This window comes from Rattus norvegicus, chromosome 11, assembly GCF_036323735.1.
Source record: "Rattus norvegicus strain BN/NHsdMcwi chromosome 11, GRCr8, whole genome shotgun sequence".
Classification (NCBI taxonomy): domain Eukaryota; kingdom Metazoa; phylum Chordata; class Mammalia; order Rodentia; family Muridae; genus Rattus; species Rattus norvegicus.
In genome coordinates, this window is record NC_086029.1 from 52,571,567 (window position 1) to 52,597,745 (window position 26,179).

The 26,179-nt window shown below is 37.2% G+C and overlaps 1 long non-coding RNA gene across 1 annotated transcript in view; it reads left to right on the forward strand.

Annotated features, from left to right (window-relative positions):
- The window catches only part of LOC134480983 (uncharacterized), a 308,633-nt gene that overhangs the window by 271,373 nt on the left and 11,081 nt on the right, over nucleotides 1–26,179 (forward strand). The window lies entirely within an intron of this gene.

Below are 26,179 nucleotides of genomic sequence, written 5' to 3' on the forward strand. Positions count from 1 at the left end.
CCATGTGTTCTTTCTTGATTGCTTCTATTTCCATTTTTAATTCCTTCAACTGTTTGATTGTGTTTTCCTGGAATTCTTTCAGGGATTTTTGTGATTCCTCTCTGTAGGCTTCTACTTGTTTATTTATGTTTTCCTGTGTTTCTCTAAGGGAGTTCTTCATGTCTTTCTTGAAGTCCTCCAGCATCATGATCAAATATGATTTTGAAACTAGATATTGCTTTTCTGTTGTGTTTGGATATTCCGTGTTTTCTTTGGTGGGAGATTTGGGCTCCCATGAAGCCACGTAGTCTTGGTTTCTGTTACTTGGATTCCTGCGTTTGCCTCTCGCCATCAGATTATCTCTAGTGTTACTTTGTTCTGCTATTTCTGACAGTGGCTAGACTGTCCTAGAAGCCTGTGTGTCATGGGTGCTGTAGATCTGTTTTCCTGTTTTCTTTCAGCCAGTTATGGGAACAGAGTGTTCTGCTTTCTGGCGTGTAGTTTTTCCTATCTACAGGTCTTCCTGTGGGCCTGTGTCCTGAGTTCACTATGCAGGTCTCTTGGAGTAGGAAGATTTGTCTTACCTATGGTCCTGTTGCCCGAGTTTGCTCGTGGGGTGTTGCTTATGAGCTCTCTGTGGGGGCAGCCACCAGGAAGATCTGCGTCGTCCTTTCTGGGAGCTTCCGTGCATCAGGGTTCCAGATGGAATTTGGTGTTTTCCTCTGGAATCAGTAATGTGGGCAGAGTGTATTCTCTTCTGGTTTACCAGGCGTGTCTGCCTCTCTGAAGGTTTATCTCTCCCTCCCACGGGATTTGGGTGCAGAGAACTGTTTATCTGGTTGGTCCCTCCAGGTTCTGTCAGTGTCTCAGATGCAGGGGATCTGCTGCTGCTGTGCCCTTATCCTAGGGAACCCAGAGGCTGTATACAGTTTCCTCTTGGGCCAGGGATGTGGGCAGGGGTGGGCAGTGTTGGTTGTCTCTTCTGCTTTGCAGTCTCAGGAGTGCCCACCTGTCCAGGAGGTGAGGTCTCTCTCCCATGGGGTTTGGGAGCAGGGAGCTGCTGCAGGCAGGGATCCTCGGGGTGACTTTTTTGTTCTTATGGGGTTGCAAGTTCCTTCAACTCTTTCAATCCTTCCTCTAATTACCCCTAAAAGGGTCCTGTTCTCAGTTCAGTGGTTTACTGCTAGCATTGACCTATGTATTGGACATGCTCTGGATATGTCTCTCAGGAGAGATCTATATCCAGTCCCTTTCAGCATCCAGTTTTTGGCTTCTTCAATGTTATCTAGAATTGGTGGCTATAAATATATGGGCCCCATCTGGGGCATGGTTTTGAATAGCCGTTCCTTCAGTCACTCCTCTAAACTTTGCTTCCATATCCCCTCCTATGTATATTTTTTTCCCTTTTAAGAAGGAGTGGGAGCATCAGCATTTTGATCATCCTTCTTCTTGAGCTTCCTGTGGTTTGCGAATTGCATCTTGGGTAGTTCCAGCTTTTGGGCTAACATCCACTTATCAATGAGTGCATACCAAATGTGTTTTTCTGTGATTGAGTTACCTCACTCAGGATGATATTTTCTAGTTCATTCCATTTGCCTATGAATTTCATTAAGTCATTGTTTTTGATAGCTGAGTAGTACTCCATTGAGTAGATGTACCACAATTTTTGAATCCATTCCTCTGTTGAAGGGCATCTGGGTTTTTCTAGCTTCTGGCTATTATAAATAAGGCTGGTATAAACATAGTGGAGCATGTGTCTTTGTTATATGTTGGGGCATCTTTTGCGTATATGTCCAGGAAAGGTATAACTTGGTCCTCAGGTAATGTAATGTCCAATTTTCTGAGGAACCTCCAGATTGATTTCCAGAGTACCAGTACTCTGTCCAGTTTGCAATCCCACCAACAATGGAGGAGTGTTTCTCTTTCTCCACATCCTTGCCAGCATCTGTTGTCACATGAGAGTTATTATTTTATAAAGAGATATTTATTTTTATTTGGTGGACTTGTTATCTATTTGATTGATGTCTCATTGGCTCCTGCATCATTTCTTGCTCTGGGCTCCAGGATCCAATAGATCTAGAATCTCCAAAGTCTCTTCGTATATTCAGACAAACCTGAATAACTGATTCTTCTTCTGCAAAGAATACCTACATTTCTCCTCTGAGGCTTTCTGTCAGATGTCCCCTCTCCTCTGTGATGTTTATGGGAGATGTTTTATGCTTTCTCCAATCTTGTTTGGCTTTCTTCTTCTCCAATCTTTTTGGGTACCAGTTGTAACTGTAACTTTTATTAGCCAGATGTAATGGTCATCTCTGAGGACTACAGCTGATTAAACTCACCTTTTCTAGCTCCTGTGAACACTACATGGCTGATTCAACTGAGCTGTTCTGGCTCAAATGCCTCTCCAAGCTCTCTGATTCAAACTGGCTTTTCTCAGCTTCTCGGTGAATTATTCTGCTAGGCAGCAAACTATATTTGACTATCTGGTTTATTTTTCTGGCTCCTTCTAATTCGCTGGCTTCAACAGCCTCTGATAAGTTTCAGTTCACTGGACAGCGTCATGAACGAACTAGATAGCACTGACTCCCAACTGACTGAGTCTCTCCTGGTGCTGCTCTTAAATAGCTTCTCTTTTCTGTGCTGTTCTAGTGAATGTTGGAAGTATCCTATTTCTGACTCTACTGTCAAAGTTTTCTCTAATTCATCACATTGTTTCCCCCTCAATTACCTGTCACTTTCAAACATAGCTGCTTCCTTCTAAAAACTAGTTTTACCTTAAAGTTATGTATTAAGGACATATCTGTATTTCAGCTAGACATATCTTATGTTTGATATGTCTGCCTTCTAGCCAGATCATACAGACCTAGGTCTTTGGATGTGATCCCTTGCCAGAACAGCCATGTTGCTGGATTAAAATTATATATATATATATATATATATATATATATATATATATATATAGATATAGATATAGATATAGATATAGATATAAATATACACTATATTTGCAACTGACATTTATCAAAGTCAGAAAAGCACATCAGACAACCTGGAACTGGACTTGGAAAGAGTTGTGTACCACAATATTGGTTTTAGACATTGAACTCAAGGCTTGTGGAAGAGCAGAGAGTGCTCCATTTCTCCACTGCATAGTTATGCTGTAGCTGAGCTGGTCAGGGTGCTGGCTCTACCTTATCTGCACTGCCAGCTTGAGTTTTCTACCATCTCTCTAGCTAGGCTATCCAATTGCTCGATCTGGAATAGACAGGGACAGCTCTCCTGTTCTCATGCTTTCTGTACCAATCCAGCCAGTATGAAGTTGAACAGTCCTCTGAGGGGAGAGTGAGGGTGATTATAGGAAATATAGAAAGAATAAGCAAAAGACAGATATGGGAGGGCTGCAAGTCTATATCACAGCAACAGCAACTGCATTTTTTATAGCCTTATTATGCTACAGTACTATGGGAATCAAAGCCATAAACTAACAGAAACAATTTGTTGAAATATTCACAAGACATTTGTTCTCAACCCAAAATTTCCCTGTTCCTTCCACCAAGGTAATTGCTATCTTGAACCTCTAGCTTTGAGCCTCAAGTGCACCTCCTCTTATCATTCCATGTCTCTGCTGGATGGAAAAACTACCAAGAGGCCCTGACCTGCCTTGACTCTGCCTGGCAGAGAGACTATTTCTCTCCTTCATATTCTTTGCCTTAGAGAAGCAGTAAGCAGCTCTTGACAGCCTTCTGGGCCTGCTTACCCACACCCATTTCTCCAGAGCCAGCTCCACCCTGTTGCCCAGTATCTATGCCGTCTCCTAGGATACAAGTGACAAGGTCGACTCTCTCTTGGTTATGCACATCTGTGGGTAGCTCGGCCGTCTTTGTCTGCTTTCTCCTTCAATGTGGTGGTAGTCCAGTTTATGTATAGCTACAGCCCACCTGTACAGGGTCTGTGGGCAAATTCCTCCAATACACTGTGTTCATGATGAAGCACAGATCTCTCCTTGTTCTTCCAATTACTATGCTTCCTGAACTTTATTTGTTTTGTTTTGATTTGATTTTTATGTGTCCTAAGCATGAAATAGCTTTGACCACCAAGCTAGGCATCAAGTTAGGGTGAACAAAGGGTTGCCAGCTCTCTGCCCTGACTGATATAAGAACATCACTGTTAAGTATTTATCCATTGCTGTGGAGAGAAAAAGACAAGCTTAATGCTGTATATAACATAGATAGCTTTTCAATATTTCATACAGTAAATATTATTTTATATTACTTCCTTTTCAAATTGAAAAATAAAAATAAATTTTTACATTTTTCTACACTGTGTTTTTCTTTAGTAAGCAGGCTTTACCTTATCCATTTATATATGTTTAGAAGATCATTTTTCTCTCTATATATTTGTATATATACAAAAATATATATGTACTTATAATGTATAACATATATTAATATATATTTATTTATACAATATATAGTTATAATGTATAATATTTATCAATATAGTTATTTATAAGGTATACATATTATATATATATGTGTGTGTGTGTTTTCTATCTTCTAATGCAAACATTATGTCAAAAGCATGAGTTGAAATGTAATTCATTTTGCTTTGAATATTTGTGTATACAATGATGGTGGTGGACGTACTGTGATCTCAAAACTCTTGTGGTATAAATGTCCAGGAGTTTAGAGTATTATAGCCATGTACATTGAAGGTCACCCTGTTCTGTGCAAATATTCCACACATTGCAATCTGATTCTTTATCTCCAAATAAAATCTGTTTGTACATGTGTCCCTTCATTTGTGACTGACTTAATGAGCTGGTTATGGATTTTTTCAAACGAAAATACATTCAGCACTTACATATTCAACAATAAGCTTTCCTTTACAGGTTTCTATTTGCATTGTGTACATTAAGGATAATTGCACCTATTCTGGCAGAATTATACAGTCCATCTAAACCTAAGGTCAGAAACCAAATAAAAATTGCCCATCCAAGAACCATCAAGAGGAAATTCATGTGTTGTTGTGTTGCATAGCCTTAGTTGTTAACATAACTGAATCTGGAATCAACAAAAGTACAAGCAGATGAAGTCTCCTGTGAAGGATTTTTTTCTGCATTATTTGTACCAGAAACACTCATCCGATGTGTGTCTGGCACTATTGTAAGCCCAAGTAAAAGAACACAGGGAAAGAAACCTTCGATTTCTGGCCGTTAGTCTTCATGCTTACTCGCATGTTTATTATGTTGATATAGCCTTCTGTCTCTGATAAAACAATCAGCTTCTTTGGGTTTTCCAGGGACACAAAAAAAAATTATAAATTCTCCAGCAATCCTTAAGGGCCTCAGTATAAAATTGACATTGCTTGTGCATATAGTTTATTTTTTGAACTTCCCAGCTATTGGAGTATCAGTGTTTCCAGTGTTAAGACAGGCTTTGTTTGACTAATCCATTTATATTCAACCTAATAAATCCGTGTGTGTGTGTGTGTGTGTGTGTGTGTGTGTGTGTGTGCACGATCGCATACATACACGCACATGTTCAGTCTGTTTTCTACATTTAGAGAGCCCTGACTAATATAATCATTTTTTTAACATTTTGAGGAAATACATTCCATTGCCTAAATGTTTTTTTTTTTTTGTTCTTTTTTTTTTCAGAGCTGGGGACCGTACCCAGGGCCTTGCACTTCCTGCCTAAATGTTTTTTAAGTTTCTTTCCTTGAGGTCTTGAGTTTTCTTCTGAATTAATTGCATATTTGTTTGTTGTCTTAAGTATAACTTAAAATACCTTCAGTTAACTCCGTGTTCATAACTAGAATTTGGGTTCAATAAAATCCCTTAGAAAATAAGTTTTTTTTGAAGATGAGAACCTTGCACACTGCGAACATTAAAACATCTGTTGGTTGCCAGCAAAATAGTCTCTATGGGCAGTCTAAAGTTTCTTCTTTGTCAAAGTTATGGAGGTCAACATGGATTTGAAGGTGTCAGGCAAATACAGATAGGATAGAAGACTTGCTTATGTCAGATTTATTCAAGCGATGCACATGAATGAAAATGAGGATATAAAATGTAGGTTCAATCACCTGGGATTTTATTGAAAAATCTAATTGATACCCAGTCGCAGTCATTGCTTTATATAGTGATGATGAAATGTAAAAAGTCCTTGGATTCCTGTAAGGAATAGTCTCAGAATCTAACTCACAGGAGCCAGAAAAACAGGGCACTCAATTCCTGATCATTGTTCATGCAAGGAAAAAGTACAAAGTGATTAATGAACATATTGCAATAATTTTTCAATAAGTATAGGCATGAAAGTCAGTACCAAGAAAGAAAGAGAAAACTAAGTACATTTTCACACTGAAATCATATGACAAATGTATCTGAAATAAATGTAATTTTTTTTTGATTTTTCATTTTTTAAAGATCTGCCAGTGTAATTACCTGACAGTAAAACCCTAAAGCCCATAGGAAAGTAGAACACATTATATCATGTCTGCAATCCTAGCATACTTAAGAGAAAATTGAAGGCAGAGTCACAAGAATCTCCTATAGCCAAAGAGCCATCATTCCTGGCTTACACTGTAGAAAACAATAAAAGGAAAATAAGGTAGAAAGTGAAGACTCACAGGTGCTCTCTCCCAAATATCTGTAGCCCCCCCCCTCTCCATGTGTGTGTGTGTGTGTGTGTGTGTGTGTGTGTGTGTGTGCGTGTGTGTGTGTGTATAATACATGCTATAGATGTTCACATAGGAATGATAATAAAAATGCTACAATAAAAGTCCTACATGTCTGTCTTAGATAAACTGTTGGGATTTTTTATGTATGATACATTCAGTAAAATTGATATGGTTTTAGTAAACATCCTTTTTGAAGGTGCTTCCTGATTGTGTGAGAAGAACGTTATATTCCTGTAAGTATGTGGATAACAATCTATGACTTAGTAGCCCATATCTGGAACTTAATTTCTATGAGATAAGATACATTGTGCAGTATTAGTTATCTGTCTGCTTTTGAGACATAGCCTGAATTGGCTCCTTTTTGCCCCCTCCAATAATAACTTTGTCCATTTTCCAGAGACATAATAGCACTTGGATTGACTATTACCCTAAGCTACCTGATAGATACTGTCTTTTATAAGAACTGTAATCTTGGGGATATAATCATGTACTTTGAAGAAGTTAAGAATTTAATGACTATTTCACCCTTCAACACACACCCATTGATACATAAACTTTTTTATTTAAACATATTTTAAAAGACTGTACTATTTATTTCCTCCAGTTTGAAAAATGAATGGGAGTTTACAAGGATCAACAATATATATGAATGTAAAGTTGTTTTTGTCTACAGAGAGTCTTGAAATAGAACAGTGAAATACATCTTTCCACAACTCTATCAACCTGCTTGCTTGGAATCAGTCTTTGAATTTACTAGATCATTCCAGAAATATTGTCTGTGGAAGAGTTTCCAGTAGTCCTTAATGTGAAACCCTTAGCCAATAATCAAAGCTTGCCTATTAACCTGCAAAGCTAGTTGCAACCTATTAGATTTTTATATTGTTTTTCATTCATGATCTACTTTTATTAACCCTGTAGCTTTATTTCACGTATAATATAAACCTCAGTGTTCAATTCTGTTCACCTTTCCTTGCTCTTTTAATAGTTATCATTGTTCATATAGAACTGTATTGAATCTTTAAATATATGTGTTGATATATCTTTACAATCTGACTTCCAACCATTTATTATATCTTGGAATGTGTAAAAACTTTGAATCCATTGCCAGGTGTTTTTAAGCTTCAAGTGTATAAATTAATCTTTAATGTGTATTTTTAGTTAATATTCAGTGGCTACATATAACTTCACCTTTTAGCTCTAAGTATTAATCTTATTAGCTGCAATGATGTGTCTTTCTTTATTCAATAGTAAAGTCTGAAGTTCATGTCATCCAACTCACTATAGTGAACTTTTTCTCCCTCCTACGCACTCATTTAAATCCTTATGTTAACACTAGATCCTTGCTAGGACTTGAGAGCTGCTAATGCAGGGTAACATAATTACATGAAGTACAACATTGTTTCTAACCACAGTGTGGATTTTCTTCCTCCAAGTAAGGAAAAATTCTAGAGGGGAGAATAGAAATTACTTCTAACTATAGTTGCCCAGAGATATTATACTTATCATTTATTATGCAGGCCAAACTCTTCTTTTGAAAAAACCTTTCACACATCCATCCAATTTAAGATTCATCTACCAAATAAGATAAAATATCAGAGAGAAAGTGGAAAAGAAGTATCAATTTTAAAGAAAATGTTAAATATTAGCATTGTTTGGAATTCTTATCTCCAGAGATTCCAGTATATTATGATATTATTCATAAGGAGATGTGTCGCCATTGAAAGTAAAATTTAATCCTTCCTGCTATTATCAATAGATGTACTGTTATATGACTATTTGCTTAGAAGTAAGGGAATTAAAAAGAAAATATTTTCAGATAATGATATATTTCTATGCCATTACTATGGAATGTATTAACTAATAAAAACAAGCAGTTTATATACTAACACACTTTTGCCCAGGTAAAGATGGGAGAAAGGCTAAAAAGGAACCTATATTTTGTATAATTTCATTGATACACTGTAAATAAGTAAAGCTATCAGAGACATTCTAAGGAAACCCAGTGCTGCAGATGGGAAAGCATCTTTGGAGTTTGTGGTCAAGGGATTGCAATAGGCTCCCAAGACAAACTAGGCTTTGTCATTTCCTTTGATAACTTAGAGGAGAAAAAGTAAGATGTGCTAGGGAAAGCCCATACACAATAAGGAATCAAGACTTGTAGGGGGTCTCAGGTTGGATCTGACAGAGAGGTGACTGCCTTGATGAGTAGCACTCATAATATTGGTCAGAGCAAAGGACATTCTGAAGGGTGTGTTTGGGGAGGCAATGAGTAATCCTATTCACCTGTAGTTTCTATGAAGCACAATGACAGCTGCCAGTAAAGATATTCCTAAAGGTGCAGAACAGGCACTTATATCTATAGCAACCAATAGCCACTTAATTGGACTTAAAGCCTTCTCGATAGACAGGAATGCATTGTGTCACTGTATATTTAACCATCTACCTATGGCTTATACAACCAGGGAACTTAGAAGAAAACCTAATATTGTCATTTCAAAAACAAGTTCAATTTTTAACTGCACTCTAGATGCTTATACTTTAGCTACAAATAAGTGTAGTCCTCACCTTTCATTGGAGAAGCTCCGTATGTAGCATAAAAAAGATTACAAAACACACAAACAAAAAACATACATCTGGTCAAAGTATAGACATCAACTGAATGTAGAGAACTTGTCTGCTATTAATATATTTATGAAAAAAACATAACAGTAGGACCAAGGAAGACTGCAGAATAGGGTACAGAAATACTGTAATAACCAGAAGGGTTGGGAGTGAATGTGATCAAGATTTGTTGTATAAATTTCTCAATTAATTAATAATATTTTGTAACTTACTTTTAAATAGTTCATTATGTCTGCTCTCAGGTGAAAGCAAAAGGCACCAAAATAACAGAGTGTATTTCTGGAGAAGATGAAATGTTTTACACTTGACTTGACTTAATTAGCTAATTAATTAATTTGGTGTCTCTTTACATTGCCCTGGTTCTCCAAAAGTCATTGTATAGACAAAGATGACTTTGAACCTACAGACATCTGCCTGTCTCTAGCTTCAAGAGACAGAATTAATGGTGTGCACCATTATAACCACCCTGTTTAATTGGTTCTGACTGTTATATTTGTCAAAATTTAATTAAACATATAAAATAATACATATAGTACTCTAAAAATTACACTTGAAAAACCAAAATTCTGCAAATGATATTACTATATTCATCTTTACATTTGAATAATATTCCATTACATTCTTTACACATTTATCAATATGAACATCTAAACTGTGTTATAACTTGATTTCTATGAAAAACCCAAGGATGAACATAGACCTATATTTGTTTCATGTGTATGGTAAGGTTGATACATGTGGGTCAGTACCCAGGAATGGTTTAAGACTTACAAACTACACTCCATTTTAAAGGTCGTTTCTTTCTTCACATTATTCATTCTTATTCTGACTCCATATTTTCCTCACCATGTTACCCACTTCAGGTTTTTTAATACCTTCTTAGTTCTTTCTAAGTACTTGTGAGGGAATTAAAATGAAAATATTTTCAAATAATGATATATTTCTATGCCATTACTATGGAATGTTTTAACTAATAAAAATAAGCAGTTTATATACTCACACACTTTTGCCAAGGTAAAGATGGGAGAAAGGCTAAAACGGAACCTATATTTATATTACCATTCTCCTTCTATCACTGCAAAGTAATGTTTCTGTGGAAAGAAACTGATAAGGCTCATGATTGCTAATGTTAACACCCAGTTCATATTAACTTTTCAATAATTCTTAGAGAATTAATGGGTAATTCAATAGAGAGAATTACCTTTTGAGTTTTATGGTCAGCAATGGTGTCATTTCTTTAGATGTAGTTACAGAATTCTGTGCAATATAAGTAATGATACTAGTCATGAAAAGGAACTGTTATCACATGCATCAGGGATTTGTATAAAGCAGACCTTATGTGTTCTCCGATGATGATGAATGTTAATTAGCTTAGTTTTGCTAATCACTTCTCAGAACATATGTAGATCAAACATTGCTCTGTACATTCAAATCTAAAAATTTTTCTTTGAAAGTTTAAAAGAAAAGAGTAATTATAAAATAAGCATATCTTAATATCATCTTGTTTTTAAACTTTTGAACTTTCTGAAGAAGAAATATTTTAAATTTTAAATATTTTTTCTAGAATGAAATTTAATGCTTATGTCAACAGTGTTATTTATGTTTTGAAAGATTTTTTTTTCCTGGCTTGGGTGCAGTGATTTCATTGGCTTTCACAGCTTAGCAGCCATGAAACAGAACAGATTCCCAGCAGAGGATAACTAGCTGCCAGTGCTGTTTAGCTCCTCTCCTAATCCTTGCTAAACCAGTTATTCTAATTAACATTTCAAACAAAATTCCCAGAGGACAGGTTCAAAGCACAATCTACTACTATTCTTCAAAAGGGAAACCCTCCTCTCTGCCCTTCTATAAACCCTTATTTCCATGGGCAAGATTTATCAATCTGCAGTGAATATTCTTAAGAGCTAAGACCCAAATCTGTCATCTCATATGTTCTGGTCACACGGTGAGCTGTTTGTTATATTATTGGATCTAAATTGAGAAGCAAGATAATTCAATTCTATTAAGTTTCTGTTTTAAAGAAATCTCTGCTGACTGTTAAAACGTAATTGACTTTTTAATTAGTGAGAACCTATCAGACAGCTTGGTAATTACGTTTTTGTGTGTGTTTTTAGAAAGTGAATAATATCATATGAATGTCAAATTGAGAATTGTGAAACGATGTGGATGTGGTGTGTGTGTGTGTGTGTGTGTGTGTGTGTGTGTGTGTGTGTGTGTGTGTGTAAGAAAACAGGTACAGTAAAGTTATGTAGTTAGGACTATGAAAGGAATCGTCCTTCTGGTAACCCTAAAAATGTGTGTCAACATTTCTCCAAGTTAGTCTTCTTTCAAAAAAAAAAAAAAGAAGTCCCAAACAAAAGTCACAAGAAATTAGGCAAAGGCAAAATGATTCTGGGTTTTATAGGTGACTAAGAGTAATTTTGATAATTACAGAACCATTATTATGCTAAATGCCCTGTTCCAGAGGCTTTCACAGCCAGCATTTCTGAACGTGTAATGTATGAAGATCCATGATTGTGATACATGCATCGGGAATGTGCCCAGCAATACCTGTGATGATAGCTCCATTCATTTTGAATATGTATTATGTTCCTGGCAAAACCCTGTGCTTCCTTTATTAGCTAAGGCAATGCTTTGAGATTGTTCTCATTGTTCTTATTTTACAAGTAATAAATCTTTGGTTGCTGTTTTATCTCCTTGTTGTAGTTACTAAATTGGAATTAACCTAAGAGCAAACCCATTGTATTCAGTTTCACAACCAACAATCCAAATTTAATTAATAATAAATTAAACCTGTGAACTAAATTTCAAAACTCTTAAAAAAGTCACATTTATGTTATATATCCTTATAACATGATTGATTAGAACTTTCTGATTTTGGAATTCAAGTATAGCACAGGGGAACCCAATATTACCTTTGACTTTGTTTAATAGCCATTTAATATATCCTTTTAGGTACAAGGATAATGAAATAATGAAGTCTTTGGAGGGGACATAAGACCCTAGAAACTAGACTTCTAACAAACTATTACCCAAAGCAAGCTGTTCTTATTTTATTAATTCAAAGAATAAAATTCACAGATTTCAAAGAGAGAGAAGTTTATTGTCTATTAAAAGGTGGAAGCTTAAGAGACAAAGACTAAAGAAATAGTGAGTGAGCTTATACATCAGAAGGAGTCCCAGGAAACATGGAACAATTTAGCTGCCATTCAGTGGTCCTTTTAGAGGTGTAATCTGTTGAGGTATGGGAAGGTTGCTGACGTATTCAATTTCTGGGTCCAACCAGATGTTCAGGTGCCTCCTCTTTCTTTCAGTCATGAACTTATGTGCAGCTGTGAGACACATAAAAGTATGTACACACACACACACACACACACACACACACATTTAGGGTCTAAGAGAGTAGTATAAACATTTATGGATTGCATAGACATTCTCTAAACTAGTGCTTTTATTCTCCTTAGACTATTTGACCAGATTCTAGCTCATGTCATTATTTTCTTTAGTGGCTAACATTTTTTTTATATTTAGTAAATTTTAACATATATGAATAGCAAACTACTTGCGTCTATCAAATCCAAAACTAGGACTGTGATCAGGTAGGATCTAGAATCAGTATCGAACATTTGCTCACTTTTCTGTGAACTGCTTTCATCATGTCTACAAAAATGTATGTATACCACAAAAAGACAAGATATTAAGCATCTCACACCAAAGACAAAAGGAGAAAACCACAAGCACATAAAGCTATCTACAAATACCAATATAACAGGAACCAACAGTCACCTGTCTTTAATATCTCTCAATATTAATGAACTTACCTCACCTATAAAAACACATAAGGTAACAGACTGGAATCTCAAACAAGGTCCAGCATTTTGCTGCAAAAAGAAACACACCTCAATAGCAAAGACAGACACTATCTCAGGGGGGGTGGAAAAGGATGGAAAATGTGTTCCAAGCTAATGGTCCTAAGAAACAAGCTTGAGTTACCATCCTAGTATTCAATAAAATAAACTTTCAACCAAAAGTTATCAAGTGTGATGATGATGGACACTTCATATTCATCAAAGAGAAAATCCATCAAGAGGAGGTCACAATTCTGAACATCTATGCCACAAATACAAGGACACCAACATTCATAAAAGAAATTTTAGTAAAGCTCAAATTGCACACTGAATCCCACACAGTAATAGTGGGAGACTTCAACATCCCACACTCACCAATGGACAGATCACTGAAACAGAAACTAAACAGAGACACAGTGAAACTAATAGAGGTTAAGAACCAAATACTTTTAATAGCTATGTACAGAACATTTCACCCTAAAACAAAACAATACCCCTTCTTTTCAGCATCTCATGGTACCTTTTCCAAAATCGTCCATATAATTGGTCACACACACACACACACACACACACACACACACACACAAACTCTCAACCAACACAAGGAGATTGAAATAATCATGTGCAACCTATCAGAGCACCATATCCTAAAGCTGGTCTTCAATAACAGCAAAAGCAATAGAAACCCACATATATGTGGAAACTGAAAAACTCTCTACTCAATGAGAATTTGGCCAGAGATGTAATAAAGGAAGAAGTTAAAGACTTCCTGGAATTTAATGAGAATGTTGACACATCGTACCCAAACCACTGGGGCACAATGAAAGCAGTGCTAATGAAAGGAAAAAGTTTAAAATTGCCCCCTACACAGAAGTTGAAGCCAAAAGCGGGTCCTGGATCTGCCTGTTCCAGAAACTAGCTGATCGCAGAAAGAGTAATTGCACCAGCTGGTTCAGCCACTTTGTTCCAGAAACTAGCTAACCATAACAGCAGCTGACCATAGTAGCAGGAACTGGTTAACCATAAAGTTAGATTAAAATCTTAAAGAAAAATCATGAGAAACAGGAGGTTCTTCCTTGTGATTTGGTATGGTTTTTCCTAAATACCCCTTCTTCCAACCATTTGAGGTCTAACTCCTCTACCCCTACGTGGAATTCGAGTCTCGACCCCAGTGCACTGGTTTCTGTCGTCCCTATCAATACACCTCCTGTTGATTGCATCAAGATCTGTCTCTCTTGAGTTCTTGGGGGTGGTCGCATCACCCCAAGACTTGAGTGACGGTCTTCCCAACCCGGGGTCTTTCATTAAGAGAAAAATTCATTGCACGAAGTGCATTGGTAAAGAAACTAGAGAGATCTTATACTAGCAACTTAACAGCACAACTGAGAACTCTAGAACAAAAAGAAGAAAACTCACCAAGAGGAGTAAATGACAGAAAATACTCAAACTCAGGCTGAAATCAACCAACTATAAACAAAGAGAAAAATACAAAGATTCAGCAAAAGCAAAAGCTGGTTCTCTGAAAGAATCAACAGGATAGATAAACCCCTAGTGAAACTAACAAAAGGTCCAAGTGGCAGTATCCAAATTAACACAATCAGAAGTGATAGGGCAGGCATAACAACAGGAATGGAGCAAATTAAAAAAAAATCAGACCCAACAACAAAAGCCATGCTCAACAAAACTGGAAAGTCTCAGAAAAATGGTTGCTTTTCTGAACAGATACCACACATCAGAGTTAAATTAAGAGCAGGGAAACTTTATAAACAGGTCCATATGCCATAAGGAAATAGAAGAAGTCATTCAAAAAAAAAAAAAAAGCCCAGACCCAGAAGGATTTGCTTCAGAATGCTAATAAGACTTTCAAAAAAAGACCTGATACCTATATTGCTCAAACTATTCCATAAAATACAAAAAGGAGGAACACTACTTAATTCATTTTATGAAGCCAAAAGTACTCTGATACCTAAACCACACAAGGACGCTACCAAATAAGAGAACTTCAGACCAACCTCACTATGAATATCAATGCAAAAATACTCAATAAAATTCTTCCAAACCAATTCAAGAACTCATCAAAAACATATTTCTCCAAAACTAAGTAGACTTCATCCAAGGAATATAAGGTTGTTTCAATTTATGAAAATACTTTAACATAATTCACCATATAAACCAATTCAAAGAAAAATATCATATGATAATCTCCTTAGATGGAGAAAAATCTCATTTGACAAAAATACAACACCCCTTCATGCTAAAAGTAATAGAGAGATCAGGAATTTAAGGCCCATATCTAAACAAAATAAAAGCAATTTACTGCAAAACAACAGCCACTATCAAATTAAATGGAGAGATATTTAAAGCAATCCCACTAAAATCGTGGACAAGACAAGGATGTCCATTGTTCCCATATATATTCAATATAGTACTTGATGTGCTAGCTAGAACAATAAGACAACAAAAAAAATCAAGTGGATACAAGTTGGCAAAGAAGAAAATAAATTATTACTATTTGCAAATGATGTGATAATATCCATAAGTGACCCCCAAAATTCTACAAGAGAACACTTTTAGCTGATAAACAACAACAGCAAAGTGGCCGTATATAAAAATATCTCAAATAAATTAGTAGCCTTCCTTTTTACAAATGATAAACAGGCTGAGAAAAAAATTAGGGAAACAACTCCCTTCACTGTAGCCACAGATATTATAAAGTATTTTGGGGTAACTTTAACCAAACAGGTGAAAAACCTTTGTGATAAGTACTTCAAGCCTCCCAAGAAAGAAATTGAAGAAGATCTCAGAAAATGGAGAGATCTCCCATGCTCATAGATTGGGAAGATTAACATAGTAAAATGGCCTTCCTACCAAAGACAATCTACAGATTCAATGCAATCCCCCATTAAAATCCCAACACAATTCTTCAAAAACATGGAAAGAGCAATTCTCAATTTCAAAAACAAACAACAAACAACAAAAAACAAAAACAAAAAATACCAAAAACAAACAAACAAAAAAACCCCAGAATAACGAAAACAATACTAAACAATAAAAGAACGGATGTGGGAATCACCATCCCTGACCCCAACCACTACTACAAATTAATTGGGATGAAAGACTGCATATTATTGGTACAGAGATAGACAGGTTGATCAATGGAATAGAATTGAAAACCCAGAAATAAAACCACCCACTTATGCAGACTTTATCTTTGACAAAGGAGCCAAAAATACACAATGGAAAAAAGAAAACATCTTCAATAACTGGTGCTGGTCTAACTGGCAGTCTGTGTGTAGAAAAATTAAAATAGACCCATATTTGTCATCATGCCCAAAACTTAAGCCCAAATGGAACAAGAACCTCAATTTAAGACCAAATAGAAGAGAAGGTGGGAATGAAACTTGAACTCATTGGCACAGGGGACATTTTCTAAATAGAACTCCATCGGCCCATGCTCTAAGATCAATAATTGATAAATGGGACCTCATGAAACTGGAAGGATTCTGTAAGGCAAAGGACATAGCCAATAAGATAAATTGACATCCTGTAGATTGGAAAAAAATGTATTCACTAACCCCACATCTGATAGAGGGCTAATATACAAAATATATAGGGAGCTCAAAAAGCTAACCCCCCAGAAAACCATACAATCCAGTCAAAAATGGGTGTAAAACTAAACCAAGAATTCACAACAGAGGAATTTTGAATGGTTGAGAAGCACCTAAAAATGTTCAAAATCTTTAGTGATCAAAGAAATGCAAATCAAAAGGACACTGAGATGCCATCTTAGACCAGTTAGATGGCTTAGATCAAAACTGCAGGTGATAACATATGTTGGCAAGGATGTGGAGAAAGAGGAGCACTGCTCCATTGCTTGTGGGATTGAAAACTGCTACAACTCTGGAAATCAATTTGGCGGTTCCTCAGAAAATTGTCAATAAACCTACCTAAATTTCCAGCAACACCACTCTTGAGAATATACCCAAAAGATGCCCCACTATGCCACAGGGTCACAGATTCTAAATATGTTCATAGTGGCCTTATTTGTGATAGCCAGAAGCTAGAAACAACCAAAATGTCAAACAACAGAATGGATACAGAAAAAGTGGTTCATTTACACAATGAAATACTATTCTGCTATTAAGAACAAAGACATCTTGAGTTTTGCAGGAAAATGGATGGAACTAGAAAGTACCAACCTGAGTGAGATAACTCAGGCACAAAAGGACATGCACAGTATGTTATTATGAATAAGTGGCTATTTGCCCCACACAAACACAAAAAAATGTATAGAATACCCAAGATATAGTTCACAGAACACAAAAGGTCAACAACCATTTGTCACCTCTGTTCCACTTGGAACGGAGAAGAAAGCAACCACAAGGGTGAAGGGAGGGAGGGACAGAGGAAGAAAAAGGGATGGGGGTGAGGGGAGAGGAGAACATGGTATTGTGTGGCTGAAAATGACTGAACCCCTCAGGGCCAGCAGAAAGAATGGAAACAGGTGGCCGAGAGAGGAAGGAGGTTGGGAGGATGTGCTAAATTGTACTAGAGACCTGGGAAGTGAGAGATACTCAGGACTCAAAGATAGGGCAGGAGACCCTAAATGAAATACCCTACAGTGAGGAGAGGAACTTATTGAACACACCTGCAGCAGAAAGATAGGGCATTAAGTGAAGGATGTGGTTGCCATCCCACAGTCAAAGCTCTGTTCCATAATTCTTGCTGTCTGAAAGAACTGTAGGGATGGGAATGGAGAAGAGCCTGAGGAAAAGAAAGTCCAGCAACAGGCCCAAAATGGATTCCAGCTCAAGGGAAGGCCCCAAGACCTGACACCATTACTGAAGCTATGGGGCATTCACAAAAAGGGACCTACTATGACTACTCTCCAAAAGACCCAACATGCAGCTGAAAGAGTCAGATGCAGATATGTGCACCCAACCTATGAACAGAAGCTGCTGAACTTTCTTGTTCAATTAAGGAAAGTTGGAGGAAGCTGAGGAGGAGGGCAACCCTGTAGGAGTGTGGGATGATGTCACAGGTGAGTCAGGCACAAGATAGAATGAGGCCTGTCATTGGATGAGAAGGAAGGATGGGCGGGAGAAAAGTTTGAAGGAAGAGGAGTAGATGGGAACGGAAGAGGAGGAGAAGAGAGAGTAGCCTGGGACACAACATGAAAGCTGACATTGAGATTCTACACTGTACCTTTACAGGTTGTTACACATGTTCTTAAGGGATGGATGTGTATAGGGCTTTGTATGTTTAGGTGGACAATTTTATCTTAACAATGAGTTCAAAGGTTATAGTGTTGTGCGTTCTTGCATGTGGTGATTTAAGTTTAAGAGAGTGTGTAGTGGCTGGTCTGGGCCGCCACGGAGTTGGGATGTGTGTTTCTGGCATGGAAACCTGCCTTGGGAACTAGATAGGTAGAGAGCTTGCTGCCAGGCTCAGAGAGAGGCCTTTGGCAGTATGATATGGGATGGAGCAAAGCAGTTGAGAGGTTTTACTGACTGAGATTTGGTGTTGAATATATTGACTGTAAGTATATGCAGTTTTAGATGTAAATAGCAAAGTGATCAGCTCCATAAGGAGGTGTAAAATATGGCACCAGCAAAGTATGTAAGGAATTGAAGAACATAAATATTTTCTTTGAAGAATTAATAAGGTCAATGGTGGATAAGTGAGCTTAGGGTGAATATGGTGCACATTTGTTTGTTTATTATTTTGCCATTTAAATTCCCTAAAATCTTGTTAGCTGTGATATATTTAAGCTAGCAGTAATTTCCGAGATGAGGACTGAAAGGGCCTTGCGCTTGCTAGGCAAGCACTCTACCACTGAGCTAAATCTCCAACCCCCAGTAATTTCTTATATTTGAGTAATTTCTTATATTTTTTCACAACTGTTTGTAACTTTAGGAAATATTTACATCTTGGATACATTTACCAATTATTACTATCAATTAAATTTCATAATACATTTTCACTTCAAGTTTATTAAACTTCACCTCCTTTTTGTGTTTATTTCTGTATATATACCCATGCCTGTTTACAAAACAAACTGTAGTTACTATATATAAACCCCTGTGTCTTTTGATCTCTAAATTTATATATTCACAATAGCAATCAAATGAATGATACATATTGCAATTCATTTTATTCTGCTGTATTAAAAATGTCCCTCTGTGGACAATGGTCTGTCTAAGCATGCTATGTAATTTCATCAGTGCTCAGGAAGGGAGTGTGTTCCCAAAATAGTTCAGGGTAGATTTAAGTTTCCCATTGATATAACGAATACCTCTGTTTCGCATGCCTTGATGAAGATGATCCAAGATAGGCCATCCAGAAGTCATTTCAGACTTTATCAAATTTATCAAAATTTGATGGATTCTAGAATTCCATGAAATGATGTCTATATACATGTTTTACAATTTTTAAATAAATGTAGTAATTGGGTTGGAAAATCATAAATTAAAACATAATCTACAATCAAAGCCATAAATTATCTGCATAGAAAGAGAGAGACCATGTTCTTGACATTGAAAGTTATTACGCCATTAAAAATTATCACTGCTGTGATCTGTGGTTTACTTAATTTAGCTGTTCCCTGAGTCTTCTCTTTATGTAATGAATTATTAATATATTTAATTATGTATCCTGATAATATAGTGTTACAGTAAAATAAATGGAGATCAAGACCATAATTACTTGTACAGTAAATAATGCTGTAATTGATTTCTGGTGTTATATACTTAATGTTATTTTAATCTCTTACTGATTTTATATAATATAATTGCATATTTAATATTGAAAGGACTGAAAGTTTAGCTTTATTTCATAAGTAATTTTCATGTGAATCAAATAAGGTTTTGCAAATTTCTCATAAACTTGAAATATAATACAAGCAATATATTTAGCATTATCACTTTATGAATTATAAATGTTAATAAATGACAAAATTTAATTATCATTTTCTTGTGTTTAAAAAAGTTTTCAAGTAGGAAAAAAAACTACTTTTATTCATGGTAGATATCTTGCCCATAAAAGGTAATATAAACTCAAAAACTAAAAAATACCAAATCCTTTTGGTATATATAAGAAAATCAAATGCTGGGCTGGAGCGATGGCTCAGTGGTTAAGAGCACTGACTGCTCTTCCAGAGGTCCTGAGTTCAAATCCCAGCAACCACATGGTGGCTCACAACCATCTGTAATGGGATCCGTTACCCTCTTCTAGTGTGTCTGAGGACAAGAGACAGTGTGCTCGCATACATAAAATAAATAATTATAAAAAAAGAAAATCAAATGCTGTAAAGTATTGCAACGATTCTTTTCAACAATGTAAAGATAACAATAAAACTGACAAATAATTCAAAAAGGTTGCACAGAATTTTATTGCTTTCCCCCTAAAGTCAATATTGATTTCTTATAAACAGTTACCACTTAACAGTCATCCACTGAAGAAATGCTAGCCAATTGATAAACACCTGAAGGAAGAAATTTATCTCAAGACATTTGAGGGAGACTAAATAAGGTGACCTTCAGTGTATTCCAGGAATTTTATAATAAAAAATTTCAAAGAATACATCTCTTGGAAACAAAAACAAGTGCGTTCAAAAACTATTTTTAATGTTCTTCTAACCCAGAGACATAAACTAAAGTTTTATTTTAACTGTAACTATAAATTACCCTTTCAATAATGATGATATAAAAGTAAAGTATCTTCTGATTGCTCAAGATAATAAGGTTATTTTAAGATTTTATAAATTTTTGACATCTGTTGTATCTTTGTATAATGTTCAAATCAACTAAACATCTAGCTAATTGCTATTAAGTTATGGCCATCATTTGGAAACCTAATAAATAAACTGTCCTTTAATATGGCCACTGTGAATAAAACAAGACAGTTGTTTTGTAAAGAGAATAGATGATGAGAACTCTTTATAGCATTTACTTACACTTTCTCACAAAAATCACCATTGTCACTGCTTTTTAGTGTAAAAGTGTAAAATACAGTTTCCCATTTTTTTAATGCAAGAAGAGTATTCTATATAATTGAAATTGTCTTTTGGGGTGTTTTACTGTGATTTGTTGTCACAGAGGATCCTGTGACTCTGGGTTCTTTTGAGTATCTTCGGGCAAGCTGCAAAACTTGAGAACAAATGCTTCCTCTGGAGATGATTCCAGGAGAATATCACCTCTACAGCTTTATGCCAGATGTCTCCTGTTCTATTTCTGTGAGGTGTCCTCTGATTTTGACACATTGGTGGGCTGTCTCCTTCTCCAATCATGTTGGGTTTTTCTTCCAACTACATTGACTGCCAGATGTGAATCTTGCTTCTATTTTCTTAGATGATGGGATGAGAGTCATAAGCAAGCTGTAAGAATACATGGTTTGGGGAAAGCCCTGAGTGTTTTCTTCTCTGTTCTAATAATCTCTAGGTCTAGACCTGTATGTTTCTATTGTCCATACAATCTATTCTTCAAAGGTGACAGATTCAATCTGCCTTCCGTTGGCTTCTGACTGAATTGCTCTCCATAGCCTCTTACTAACTTTGGCAATACATTCTAATTGTTCTGATTTTCTGGTTCCCTGTCATTCTCTGACTCATCCTGTCCTCACCTGTTTCTAGCTTGTTCTCTCTTAAATCTGTCTCTGTTAAACTGTCATACACACACACACATCACTTCTCTCCTGTGTTACTCTAAAGTAACCTCTTATTTGTGTCACTTCTCATGATTTGGGCATATCCTATCTTTGTGCCCTCATCAAAAGCCTGAATAGGCCACCAATGTGCTGATTTTGATACAATCATACAAGTGTCTTTATTCAACCTGGAACTTGGGCCACCCCATCATCATTGACACAAAAGTTTGGGAGGGTTAAGTCCATAGATTAGTTTCAAGTAAGCATTTAGAGGCAAACAAACATGCACGCCCATATCTAGCTTGGCATACATCTGATTGGGAAGCTATTATGGAATTTCTTTCCCTTTAAGGTGACGGACTGAGGCTGGGAGCCAAACCATAAACTTTTATAAATAAATGTCTTTAGATACAAGTGTAATTTGTTTTCTTCCTGTGCAGGCCTGCTGGTCCAGTTCACCCTTAGGACAGGTTCTATCTTATATAACTCTCTTATACATCTCTGTTAACTAAAAGGTCCACTCGTGGACTTCATTGTCTAGGTTTTGGAGGGACTGATAGTAACTCTTTGTAACCATAAGCTGAATAGCCCGAAGTATATCGTTCATGAATTGAACCGATCTGCTTATGGTAGGGCTGAAAGTAAATAGGAGCAGGATAAGGAGAGGCTGCAGTTAGATAGAAATTAGAATAGTTACCCAAGGAGAGCTATTAAACCAAGATTCAAACCATCTTTGGGACTCTTCTTTTTCTCTCTCACATTTATCAAGACCCATCCTAACTTTGACCATTGATTCTCTGACTACCCATGAATGATCAATATAGGAATAGAATTCTTGCTTGAGGACTGCGCATAGTTCTACTTGCTGTATGTATGAGCAGCAGATCTAGGCCCATGTTTTATATTGCTATCTTTGCAAGGATGCCTAGAGACTCTTCGAGGGTAGGGGAGAAGTCTTTCTCTAGTCTTTACATATCAGTATCTATTGCTTGCCTCAGCTCATCCTAATGTTTGTTTGCAACACTAGGGAGGCTATCCTGTGTCAGTGCCAGCTATACATAATCCCATAACAACAGCTATGGTCAAGGCTGAGATTATTTTTCACTTGACCCTACTTGGGGCCAAGTTTGATGTTCCATCCAGAAAGTCTAAGACTTGGTCAACTGTGTGGTAGATAATCCTAGGTAATAGCTGAACAAGTAGAAAGAATTCTTAATCTTGATGTAATGTGGTCCCATGGGCACATGGAGTGAGCCCTGCATTGCATGCACACCAGGCATTGGTAGGTGGCAATAAATATTTATTATTATCTGAGTTAATCTTATAAGTTTGTTTACAAAGGTGGACATAGACCTCAGACGCCATTCCAACACAAATGTCATGGCCTTATATTGATTGTAAAGTAAGCCTACTCTCTTTTACCACTTGAACTCATTGGGAACTCAGACTCAGTGAAGTTTCCCATTAGGACAATACCTTCAAAATAGGGCAGTTTTATCTCATAGGATAACCAGCATGATTCAGTTAATTCAGGCCTGTATACACTGATGACCTGAAATGACAAACCATTATATTTCAGAAGTGCTCAGGATTACAATTATCCAGTGTTGATCCTGTCCTTGGAGCTTGGGTGGGGGCCCTATCAGTAGGAGAATGGAGGGAACCCTGAGCCTGGGTTAGCAGTGGGGTACAGGGAAGTTGTGCTATTATAGGTTTAGGGCTCAGGGACATATGGAGCACCTCAATATATAATTGGATCCTAAACAATCCTCCAGGGTCTCTTCCCGGCCTAGTTTCTCATGGATCTGCAGCCACCAGGTTTTTCCTTGTTTCCAGCCTTTCTGTTTCTTTCCACAATCAGTAAATATTATCTTTCTGGGATTACATAACATGAAATCGGTGTCTTTCTGGCAAAGGGATCTAATTCCTTTGGGTCCTGAAAGAGTGGCGGGAGCTTATGAGACAAATACATTCTGCTTTGTAAGGAGGGTATCACTATATATATTCTGTACTAACACATGTCCAGGTTGAGCAGATGAAAGAATGTCCCGCTCTATACAAATTTCTCCAAGCCTTATTCTGGTCTGAATGTACTAGACAGACGTAAAAATAGGTCTTTATGAACCCATTGGTCTGAATTCTGTCTAAGAGTTCAGATAACCTAAACTGGTGCTAGGAACTTACCCAATCTTACCCATTGTTGTGTTGATAATAACCTAGGTGAGATTAAAAGGCTAATGAGGGTTGGACTCCACAATACACATGGTTAGCAGGCCCAGCAGAATCACTGCAATTTGAGCTTAAGTGGGTTGAAGGGGCATTTGGTAGGCATCTGTACTGGTTAGTTTTGTGTGTCAACTTGACACAAGCTGGAGTTATAACAGAAAAAGGAGCCTCAGTTGTGGAAATGTCTTCAGGAGACCCAGCTGTAAGTCATTTTCTCAACAAGTGATCAAGGTGGGAGGACCATCTCATTGTGGGTATTGCAGTCCCTAGGCTGTAGTCTTGGGTTCTATAAGAAAGCAAGCTGAGCAAGCCAGGGGAAGCAAGCCAGTAAGAAACATCCCTCTACAGCCTGTGTCTCTTTATTAGGACCCATCAGCTCCTGCTTTCTGACCTGCTTGAGTTCCAGTCCTGACTTCCTTTGCTTATAAACAGCAATGCAGAAGTAAGCTGAGTAAACCCTTTCCTCCCCAACTTGCTTCTTGGTCATGATGTTTGTGCAGGAATAGAAACCCTGACTAAAGACAGCTTCCATCTTTTTCTTTTTTCTCCCACTGGTCTGGATTGTCTCCAGCTGCAAAATGATCTGTGATTAGGGATCTTGTGTGGTGGATCCATGTAGTAGCCCTGTAGAACGTCCGGGCATTGTGTGTGGTCAAGATGATAATATTGAGACCCTTCCAAGAGGCTCTAGTAGCCTCTGGCAGTGTCTCTTTATTAAGACCCATGCTTCTAATAAACTCCTGAGGCTCCAGGGGGGAACCTGTTTCATAGAGAAGATGATGTTTAGGTCACACATTTTCATGAGCTTATTGGGCACCTTTGAGGTAGACCAGCAATTGGCAATCCTTCAACTCAGTGATGAGCTCTACCTGTATGTTTGGAATAATACAGATGATTTGGCATCCTCAACATGATTTCAAAAGGAGTGAGTCCCATCCCGTCAGGGGAGTTTCATACTCTGTGGAGAGCAAAGGGAAGGAGAGTTACCCATTTACTGACAGTCTGAAGGTCAATATAGTTAAAGTCTCTTTTAAGGTTCTATTCCTTCTCTCTACCTCTTCTAAACTCTGGGGTCTATTAGCACAATGAAATTTCCAGTCAATCCCCAGTATATTGGCCAATTCCTGATTTACCTGGGACACGAAAAGGTGATCCATTATCTAACCCTTTGATCTTGGGAAATCTATACCTTAGTAAAATGTCCTTTAAAAGCTTTGGCCACAGTGGACACAGTTTCATATTTGGTGGGGAAAGCCTGAAAAGGTACCTACAAACACAAGTAAATAGAACCAAATTTTCCTCGTTTTACTTCAGTGAAGTTTATTTCCCAGTAGGCTCCATGTTTTCTTCCATGTAGCCTGCTGCTGGAGTTCTTTTCATTGGCCACTTCACCGCGGGCCTTGCAGTCTTTAACCATCTTGGTGTTTTTGGAGTTGGCTTCTCTTATCCTGGTTTGTGCATACCTGATCAGGTCTCCCATCCTTCGGACACCCATGTGGGAAGATGAATCTTTTTTAACATAAGAGTACTTAGCTGTCATTTTCCATCCACCATTTTCCACCATCCAGAGGCATTGGAACATTGGTAGATTCCAGGCCCAAGTTATATACTTTCTGATGTCTGGAGAAATAGATGATGGCCAACATTTTGCACCATTTTAGTACTTGTAGTAGGCCAAGAATCTATTTGTTTCTGAAAGTCTTTCCTTCAGCTGTTGAGAGGCTCCTTTCTCTGTAGGTGGACCCATGGACATAGGCTGTGACAAATGCATATCATCTGTCCATATATATTTTCAGTCTCTTGTTCCTTTCTAGTTCTAAACCCTTTGTTAAGGCTAATAAATTCACCCTTCTGGGCTTATGTCTCCCATGGCAGGGATGCATCTCATATAGTTTCAGTCTCTGACACCATCACTGCCCCTTTATACCTGTTTTCTTCTTGGATGAAGCTCTTGCCATTGGTGAATCATGTCACCTTAGCATCCATCAATGGAGAAATTTTGAATACCTTGTCTGGTCCTGAAGACATGAGCCAAAATATCTGAGCAGTCAAACAGTGGTCCTTCCATTTCTGGGTAAGGCAGCAGGGTGGTGAGGCTTAGAGGAGTTGGGATCTGGAAAATTACCCTAGGGAAGATTTAGGGAGGGACTAGTATTAAGTTATTCTGATGTTGTTGAGACATT